At 39.6% G+C, this 11,092-nt stretch overlaps 1 non-coding gene across 1 annotated transcript; it reads right to left on the bottom strand.

Moving 5' to 3' along the window:
• Positions 1-5,936: 5,936 nt before the first annotated feature.
• On the bottom strand, positions 5,937-6,041 carry LOC112319758 (U6 spliceosomal RNA). Its single transcript, XR_002976360.1, has one exon. It is a non-coding gene; the product is annotated as a U6 spliceosomal RNA (small nuclear RNA).
• Between the last annotated feature and the right edge of the window lie 5,051 nt (positions 6,042-11,092).

Here is an 11,092-nt window from a genome sequence, read left to right as displayed (position 1 = left end):
TGTCAAAAATGGATAGATCTTCCAAAGATATTGCGGCTTTGAACAATGTCCTAGATCAAATGAACTTAACTGATATATATAGAATTGTTCATCACAAAGAAGCAAAATACACTGTTGGGAACTGTCCTTCCTGGTTTCAGAAGCTGTAACCCACTGACAGGTGAAAAGGACCCACGGCTAGAGGACCTGGGGATTATAAGCCACTAAGGAGACAAAATGTCCTCCTGTAAGGGCTCAGCCTCTGCCCCTTTACTTTATCCTGCTTGGCCACTGGAGGATGGTTGGGTAGTCAATGATGGGTAAGATTCCTCAAGGAAGGAAAACCTAAGACAGGCACAGTCATGAAGGGACAATCAGGGAAGGACTTATGTGATTATGGAGGAGGGACTAAAAACCCTCACCACTCAGCTTTGTCACAGCCTGAGAGATAGAACCAGCGTTCTACCTGTAAAAAGTCTCCTAATCTCTTGGCTGCCTTGTTCCCCCCACCTGATTCAGGGTTGTTACAATGCTAAAGGGAGGTGCAGCCCTGTGCTGGAACTGGTGGTTCCTGGTGGGGTAGTGGGGAGGGGAAGATCAGGCCTGAGAAAGAATGCATTAAATCCTGTGAAACCTGCTTTGATAAGAATGTCTTCAATATAAATATTAAGGGTTCCAACACAAAATGAGGCTGTTTCCTAAGGCTTTACAGCTGATTGGTGTCACCCTGTCTACCAGACCCTGACTCTAAAGGAACCCTGTGATCCCATAAATGTCATCTGTAAACCATACCTCCTTTCTTTGATATGCATCCCTATGTAAGCTAAATTCAATAAAAGCCCATTGAGAGAGAGGCTTGAGGCTCCTCTCTTCAGAAAGATTGGCCAACTTTCCTCCCCAAGATCATGTCTTGGTAGATTTATTCTCATCCACAGCAGATGGGGGAGCTTGGCCAGATGGAGCTCCCCCACAATAAACATTGTTTTCAAATCCATATGGAACATATTCAAAGATAGACCACATGATGGGACACAAAGTAAGCCTCAACAAATTCATGAAAATCGATATCATATCAAGGATTTTCTCTGACCACAAGGGACTGAAACTAGAAACTAACCTCAAGGAAAAAACTAAAAACACTCAAACTCATGGAAAATGAACAACATGTTATTAAACAATAAATGGGTTAAGAATGAGATTAGGGAAGAAATGAAAAATTTTCTGGAAACAAATGAAAATGAACTCACAGAATCCAAAACTTATGGGATACAGCGAAGGCCATCCTGAGAGGGAAGATCATAGCTATATAAGCCTACCTAAAAAAGATAAATACATTTCAAATAAACAACCTAATACTACACCTACAAGAACTGGAGGATAAACTATGAAGACAGCCCAGAGCAAGTACAAGGAAGGCAATAACCAAGATCAGAGCAGAATTAAATGACATGGAGACTAAAAGAACAGTCCAAAGGATCAACAAATCCTGGATCTGGTTCTTTGAAAAGATAAACAAAAATTACAAGCCTTTGAGCAAACTCATCAAGAAAAGAAGAGAGAGGATCCAAATAAACACAGCCAAAAATGAAAGAGGAGAGGTTACAACTGATACCACAGACATACAAAGGATTGTAAGAAATTACTATGGAGAACTATATGCCAAGAAATTGGAAAACCTAGATGAAATGGACAAATTTCTAGAAAAATATAATCTTCCAAAACTGTATGAAGAAGAAGCAGAAAGCCTGAACAGACCAATAACAACTGATGAAATTGAAGAAGTAATAAGAAAAACTCTCAGCACACAAAAGCCATGGACCAGATGGTTTCACAGGAGAATTTTACAAAACATTTAAGGAAGAGCTAACCCCTATCCTTCACAGACTATTCCAAAAAACCCAAGAAGGCAGAAGACTCTCAAACACTTTTCATGAAGTCACCATCATCCTAATCCCTAAAACAGATAAAGACATAAGAAAGAAAGAAAACTACAGACCAATATTGCTAATGAACATAGACCTAAAAAAATATATATTGGCAAAGCATATCCATCAATGCATTAAAAATATCAGCCCTGGCTGGTGTGGCTCAGTGGATTTAGAGCCAGAATGCGAAGCAAAGTGTCACCAGTTTGATTCCCAGTCAGGACACATGCCTGGGTTGCAGATCAGGTCCCCATGAGGGGCAAACACACACAGATGTTTCTCTCTCTCCATTCCCCTCTCTCTAAAAATAAGCTAAAATAAAATCTTAAAAAAGTGACCATAAACCATGATCAAGTGAGATTCATCCCAGGGATGCAAGGATGCAAGGATGCAAGGATGCTAATTAATAAAAGTAACACATCACATAAACAAAAGGAAAGGAAAAAACATGATTATGTCAATGGATGCTGAAAAACCATTTGATAAGATTCAGCATCCATTTATGATAAAAACACTCAGCAAAGTGGGAATAGAGGGAGCATTGCTGCACATAATAATGGCCATATATGAGAGACTTACAGCCAACATCATACTCAATGGGCAAAGACTAAAAGCTTTACCACTAAGATCAGGAACAAGACAAGGATGTCTTTCACCACTTCTATTCAATGTAGTATTGGAAGTTTTAGCCACAGAAATCAGACAAGAAAAAGAAATAAAAGGCATCCGAATTGGAAAGAAGCAAGCAAAACTGTCACTGTTTACAGGTAACATGAGAGTGTACATAGAAAACCCTATACACTCCACAAAAAAACTGCTCAACCTAATAAGTGAATTTAGCCAAACAGTGGACTACAGAGTCAATATTCAGAAATCAAAGGCATTTTTCTATGCCAACAATGAAATATCAGAAACAAAAATCAGGAAAAAAAATCCCATTTGATATAGCAATAAGATAAATAAAGTAACTAGGGATAAACATAACCAAGGACATAAAAGACCTGTACTCAAAAAACTACACAATACTGAAGAAATAAATTAAGGAAGACACAAACAAATGGAAGCATGTACCATGCTCATGGATTGGAAGAATTAATATTATCAAAATGTCCATACTACCCAAAGCAATTTATAGATTCAATGCAATCCCTATTAGAGTACCAATGACATATTTCACAGATATAGAATAAATAATTCAAAAATTTATATGGAACCATAACTGATCCTGAATAGCTGCACCAATTTTGAGAAAGAAGAACAAACTAGGAGGGATCACAATGTTTGATATCATACTCTATTACAAGGTCACTGTAATCAGAACAGCCTGGTACTGGCATTAGAACAGACACAAAGATCAATGAAACAGAATAGAGTGCCCAGAAATAAACCCAATCCTCTCTGGTCAATTAATATTCAGCAAAGAGGACAGAAGCATAAAATGGAGTAAAAATAACCCCTTCAAGAAATGGTATTGGGAGATCTCAACAGCTAAATGCAAAGAAAATGAAACTCAAACACCAACTTACAGCATACACCAAAATAAATTCAAGGTGGGTAAAGGCTTAAATATAAGTCATGACACTAGAAAAGTCCTGGAGGAGAAGATAAGCAGGAAAATCTCAGACATTCTATGCACCAACATCTTCACCAATATGTCCCTTAAAACAAGGGAGATAAAGGAAAGAATAAACAAATGGGACGTCATCAAATTAAAAACCTTGTGCATGGCTAAAGAAAACAGCATGAAAATGAAAATAGAACCAAGTATAAGGGAAAACATATTTGCCAATGATACCTTGGACAAGGGTTTTATCTCCAAAATATATAAAAGACTCTCAAGACTCCACTCCAGAAAACAAACAACCCAATTAAAAAATGGGCAAAAGGCTTGAACAGACATTTCTCCAAGGAGGACATACAGAGGGCCCAGAGACATAAGAAAAGATGCTCAGTATCACTAGCCATCAGAGAGATGCAAATTAAAACCACAATGTGATACCACTTCACACCCGTTAGAATGATCATCATAAACAAATCAACAAAAAATACATGTTGGAGAGGATGTGGAGAGAAGGGAACCCTAGTGCACTACTGGTGAGAATACACACTCGTGTAGCCACTGTGGAAAACCATATGGAATTCCCTCTGAAAACTAAAAATGGAACTGCATTTTGACTCAGTATCCTGAAACATCAATTCAAAACCTATGCACCCCAATTTTCATAGCAGCACAATTTACAATAGCCAAGTACTGGAAGCAACCTAAGTGCCCATCAGTAAATGAATGGATCAAAAAACTATGTTACATTTACACAATGGAATACTACACAGCTGAAAGAAAAAAGGAGCTCCTAAACTTTGCTACTGCATGGATGGGACTGCAGAACATTACGCTAAGTGAAATAAGTCAGGAGGTGAAAGACAAATACTATATGATCTCACCTATATGTGGAACCTAATCAACAAAACAAACAAGCAAGCAAAATATAACCAGAGACATTGAAATTAAGAACAAACTGACAATCACCAGACGGGAGGTCAAAGGGGATAATGATGGGAAAAGGGGGAAGGGTTTTCTGGAACAACTATAAAGGACATATGGACAAACCAAGAAGTGGTGGGATCAGGGGTGGGAGATGGGGATCGCTGGGGGTGGGGAGTGGGGGTGTAAAATGGAGACAACTGTACTTGAACAACTATATATGTATATAAATTGCATGATAAGCAACTATATAAAAAGAACCACTTTTATGTCTTATGGTCATCTCAATGGGTTCTTTTCAGGAACATCCATCCTTGGTGTCTGGAGCTTCTTCCTTCTCTCCCTTCAGATTTTATCTCAGACATTACTTCCTCTAAATTATCTTTCCTAATTATCCTCTCTGGGTAGGAAGGCTATTATTTGGGTTCAAGCTCCGTGAAGCCAATACTGTATTTGTCTCATTCTCCATAATGTGTCTTAGAAGGGCTTCTCAGAGATGTTCCAGTATGCAGAAGATGTTCTGGGGTGGATGTCTTGCTGTCAGTATTATTAGGTCATAATGACTTTATGACTGTTTGTTAGGACTGCTATTTTCAGTGGCTGGAGCCTAGATTACCTTTGGAGCTTTGGGGAAAATAACAAATGTTCAGGAAGAAGTATCAAAATGCAATTAGGGATAGATGAAAAAATGGCCCCAGAGAGGTTGACTCATAGCCCAGGTGTCCCAGAGGTGTGGTCCTGGGACCAGCTAGCACAACATTGACTTTCAACACTTATATCCCTTTCTCAAATGTTTCTGTGTGCAAGCAGATTGCAGGGGACCTCACAAACATCATCATTTTCTCTTTATGACTCCCATAATAGACAGGTATATCTTTGCCAATGAAACAATGACCCCTGGGTAGGACAGGGTGAGTCAAATATATGGCACTAGAAGAAATCTGGCTTCAGGATGATAAGCACACAATATAATACACAGATACCAAATTACAATGTTGTCCACCTAAAATTTACATGTTATTAAACAATGTTACCACTATAAATTGAATTTAAAACAAAATCCCTGACATATACTAGCCACACCATTAACTTTTTTTGACTGACTGAATAGAAGTAGTCATTTTCCTTCCTTAAATGTGACTTCACAGGAGAGTTCCAAGATCCCAGGCAAAGCATGGCAGTGATTAGATCCTACATATGGAGTCTGATGGGGCTGCATTCCAATTCTACCCTAACACTTTTAATTACATATTTATTACATATTCCTCAACTGAAAATGTAGAAAATATATTTCATAAATAGTTTGGAAAAGTAATTCATTAAAAAAATTGCCTACTTATCCCTGTGAGTGAACCTGGGCTATAGCAATCAGCAAGCAGACAAGTACCAGAGTCAGAGCAAAGGTACTATACACAGGAGCACAGAGGGTCAATGATGAACATTCATGCCCTCTTTCCTGGCCTAGTTCTCATGAAAAGAAGGTGTATTGTGGTGGAATGTGTCCATTGGTAGAAACCACATGAGGGAAAGTGAGTGTGCTGTTTTAAAAAAAATATATGGAATGCTTCACAAATTTGTGTGTCACCTGTGTAGGGGCCATGTTTGTTTTCTATGAATCATTCCAAATTTAGTATATGTGCTGCTGAAGTGAGCACATAAGTGTATCTTTGATGTGACACTTACCCTAAAGAAAAACCACCATGCTGCCAAGCATCTGGTAACCAGAAATATCATGGTGCTAATCCAGACACCTGGGAAAAAGCAATGAGATGGTTAAGGGAAATGCAGGGGTTACTGAATGAGGGTAAGCTAGGCTCATTATTTATTAGAAGACCAATAAAAGTCAACTCAATCTCCTATGGAAGGATTGGTTCCTGGCCACATATCCAGATGCACACATACACTATCTTTAAGAGTGTATTCAGAGGAAACATGCTTTATTGATACTTTTCAACATTGAATATCATCAAAATAACAAAATACTTTATGTTCACTGCAGCTTGAGAAATATCTAAAACAATGTTTTGCAAAGAGTTGCATGCTGCACAGATGTGGCTTGATTGGTTAATATAGGTTCCTAAGAAAACTTTTAAAAATTCCTTGAATCAGTTCATTGAAAACATTCTGTATACAAAAACCTTGTTTTGGAGATACAAATACACATTAGAACACTCATTAAAACACTGAAAATATATGCAATAAAGACTCTGGTTATTTGTTTTGAAACTTTCATTGCTGATTTTATTCCTCATGCCCTTTTTACAGGGTGAATGAGACAATGGCTAACACTTATCAGCAAGCTTCAGAAATAGTGTTCTGTGAAAATATGTTGTAAAGCACTAACCTACAATAAATTTTACTCTATGTGAATTCTAGTTTTGAGAAACTATATTGATGATAATGAGATCCAGGTTTATAGCTGTCACAAAAAGGAGTCATGCTATAGAAAGGAAGGACTAGAATGAGTCTTACTGAATTGGAATTGGTGTCAATATGATCTCATGGTTTTTAATATATAGACATATAAAAATAGATGTCAGTGTGTGTTTTAGTGTATTTCCTAGCTCTGTCCACTGAGGGGGTCTAGAACAACATTTCTCAATCTCAGTACTATTGACATTTTGGATGTAATAGTTGTTTGTTGTGGGGGCTATCCTATGCATTACAGAATTATTAGCAGCATCTCTAACCCACTAGGTGCCAGTAGCACCATGTCCCCTGCAATTTGTGCCAACCAAAACTGTCTCTAGACAAAAATAAATGTCCCCTGGGAGACAAAAATGACCCAGTTTAAGAACCACTATCTTAGGCACAATAGCATCCCAGTATTTTAGAAGGTCCTGAATCAGCAGTCAGTGGAAAAAAATGAGGAAATAAATAGATGTCTTTTGTACCTATAGTGGGTCTCTTTAGAAAGAAAAGCACAGTGCAAAGAATGCAAATGAAACCAAATCTAATTGACTTAAGAGCAACAGTCTTCGTTTGAAAGGAAATAAGGTGGTTCACAAACTTGAGGGATGCCTGGATGACCAGGTTTGGAAGTGAGCACAGACTGAGAAGCATCAGGTATCCAGAACATGACCAAGGTCACACCTCCTGAAACACCTGGTCCAGGCTGTACCTCCTGCTACTCCTAGGCAGTGGAACATGCTATTAGGTAGCACTGTGGTGTGATGGTCAACGTAGAGGTCCACCAACTCTGCCTCAACAGACATGGACATTGCATTACTCCAGTTCTTGTTAATCTGTTCGTTTCCTTTTGTAAACTTATTCCCAATTTATAATCCAGAATCAGAGTATCTGATTGGTGTCTGTGTCCTACCTTCCAGGAGGCAGGAGGAGGTGCTTGCCTTTCTCAGCTTGCACAGAAGATGGAGCTCTGACTTCCTCCACAACACAAGGGGATACCTGAAAGAGGAAGCTGGTTCAGACACTTAAACAGCCCCAAAAATGAAAAGTTAAAGCTGCAAATTTTCAGTACAAAAACTTAAAATAAGTATTAGATTTGATTAAAACTTTAAATAGTCAAATTTGTTTCGGTTGCATAAATAGAAACAAGTCACTGGCTTATTCTGAAAGTCTTTTCTTCCTCAGTGCATTTCTAAGATAAAACTAGGATTACTAGATCTAAAGTAACGAACTTTCAGAGTCATTAGTAAGGACTAACTTACAGTCACTGCTTTTATGGTAGTGTGAAATGGATGCATATACCTTGTGTTGTGTAGTATTTGAACAGGTTTTACTCCTGTGTATTAAGGGCACAGCTAAATGTTAGTTACTGCTCATTTGATTAATTGGCACTTGGTTCCATTTGTATGGTCCTATTTAAATTTATTTCTCAATTCCCAGTTAGCCAAACAAGGACACTAGTCAACCATCCAACAAGAAGCATATCAACCCTCCGGGCCTAAGACTAAGGATTGACTCAATAACATGAAGACCATGCTGCTGCCCATATCCAGTGTAATTAACCCTGCCGCCAGTGGCCCATAGTCTGGCAACATCAATATCACCTGGCAGTGTGTCAAAAATGCACAATCTCAGAATTGCTCCAGAACTACTGAATCAGAACCTTTATTTAACAAGCTCCATAAGCAGTTCATGTACACATTCAATTTGTGAAGCCCCAGTACACAACTACCCCAGATACAGATAAGATTTATAGGCAGCACTGTCCTCTCTGGGGTGTTGCTCACCTGCTCTGCCCATCATGTCACCAGCATATTTTCTCCAGTTTTTAGCAGGGATAAACTCGGTTCAAAGATTGTTTATTATTAGGTTCCTGCCTTAGTCCCATGCCCCTGTGCTATGGAAAGCCTCTGTGTTATGATGTCTTGTCAACTGCCACTTTGTGATACTCAAGCCCCATTTTCCCCAGTGACATTGAGGGTACGAAGGACTCCACACATGTTTTTCCTTGAATCACACCATTTTCCCCTCCTCTTCTCTCAGACCCTCTCCAGGGATGCACTCACAGGGAAGAATGGCCCAAAGGAAAGTAAAGTGTTTGCCCATTCCTGGTCAAGCTCCCAGGAACTCCCAGGGAAGATCTTCCTGGTAAATTCCAAGATGCAGTCTTCATGCTACCTTCCTTCATAGGCCCATGTGGACCTCCTGGTCCACTTGATAAACACAGAGAGAATGGCCAGTCTACCACAAGCCTTTCCTTCACAGTGTGTTCTCAGCTTGAGAATGGGAAGTGAGAGGGGAAAGGAGAAGATCTGGACTTCCTCTTATGTGCTAGGAGAGGTTTGGTCCTTCATTTTAGTCCCATGGAGAGGAAATGAAAGAGGAACTGGAAAACAAACCTGCTGTGAATGGGACAGGAAAAGAAGGAGCTAAGAAAACCCCAGTTCCTCAGTTGAAGACCCAGTCTCACAGGCTGACTTGTCTGGACCTTATAGAGAGTGGTCAGAGCCATTCAGTGAGCATGTGCTGGTGAAAAACAAAATCCTGGGCCAGACACCTTATTATAGGAAGGTGTGTATTTAGCCAATTCCAGACCAATTCCCAGACCAAGCACCATATTCCAGCCTCTGCAATGCAGGGAAGGCCCTTTCCAATCTGCTCCTTCCCCATCCAGTCAGGTCAAGTATCAATGCCAGCAAACCTGAGATTTCTGCCATTTAATTAAGTACAAGAGACTTGGAAGACAATATAATCCTTTACTCTACCTTCTTCGGTTCTCACAAGGAAACATTTAAATTCTGGAAGGGATAAAGCTCAAATTTATCCAAGCCAGTTAAAGAAGAAGACTGGGCTAAATGTTGATAATTCAGACTACTTAAGAAATCAGGTTTAGAATCTCCAAAGTATTCCAAAACTGAGCAAATAAGAACCTTTACTCTCGCCAATTACTTGTTTTGTTTTAATCAACTTATTTAGGTCAGTATATCCACAACCACAAAAGATCATATCATTAAAAAATGTGTTACCTACATTCACTGTTTTCTTTTTCTTGAAGCATCAACATAGAAACCTTGAGTATGTTTTGTAATTTATTGAGCTCTTGTGTGGATCAGTAGGACTGGAATTACTGAATGTTACTGAGAAGAAAGTGTAAGCCAAAGGTTACACAAACAAATGAAAGACTGTCTAGGTGCTTATCAATAATGATAACCCTGATGATTGCCATGGTATCTGTGCCAAGATTGGAAAGAAAACACTGGTACTCCCCTTCTAGCTCCCACCCTGACTAGGCATGCTCATGTGTCCCCAGCTTGACACTAGTCACTCCTTTTTTTGTTCGGTTTGACATCACCCATCACTTCATTTTCACAGAATGAGAATAGATTTGGTTCATATCCCCTTTCTGATTGAATGATTATGAGGGATGTACTGACCTTTTCTAACCTCCACTTTGATATGTACGTAACAGGGGTCATGTATACCAGAATTGTCTGCAAATTTACTGAGGAAGCACATACAAAAGGGCTTGGTACATGCTGGGGAAGAAGAGATTATCTTAAAAGCATTCAGTTACTTGCTCCCACCCCTCTGTTCCCACCCTTGCCTTATCAAGGTCACTCCTCTCCTTTACCTTGCAGCATTACTCTCTTCCCACCCATTCTCACAGCCTCAGAGTGACAGGGAATTAAATTTATTAAGCATTGTGGTGGCAATTTTAGGGGAAAAACCCCACATTCATAGGATGACCTTTTCTACTGCATGTCCCTGAACCTCACATCTCTATGCAGCCATTGAACACTTACCTGGCCACGGAAATCTGATCAGCAGAACAGAAGAGTCAGAATGAGGACTTCTGACTTGCAAAGTACAAATAACATTTTCTTAATATTTGGCTTCTCAGCAGAGATGAGCAACAATATCAGACATCGTTGACCTCAGTGTTGGAATCCTACAGAGGCTAGTCCAACTTCCTCCATGGCCATGTCCTCTGTCTGACACTTTCACAGGAGATTGAAAGCTATAGCTGCCTGAGCCCACCATCAAGTAGTTAACCAGAGACAGTGGGTGATACTGGACCTCAATAGCACCCCAGAAGATGCTGCTAGGTGTTTGGGCCATGAATGAGCCTATCAGAGACACAAATTTCAGGGATGTCAACTTCAGGCAGGCTGTGCGCCATCTTCTCCTGTTCTGACCCCAGAGGGGACAAAGGGAGAGAGTTTCTGGCCCACAGAATGGGGTCAGGGGAGGCAGTTCTGCCTACTTCTGCAGGGCAGGAAGATCACAGATGGCAAAG

The sequence above is a fragment of the Desmodus rotundus genome, chromosome 6 (genome assembly GCF_022682495.2).
Source record: "Desmodus rotundus isolate HL8 chromosome 6, HLdesRot8A.1, whole genome shotgun sequence".
Lineage (NCBI taxonomy): Eukaryota > Metazoa > Chordata > Mammalia > Chiroptera > Phyllostomidae > Desmodus > Desmodus rotundus.
Note: the sequence above shows the minus strand (reverse complement) of the source record. Positions and strands in the feature narration are given on the sequence as shown.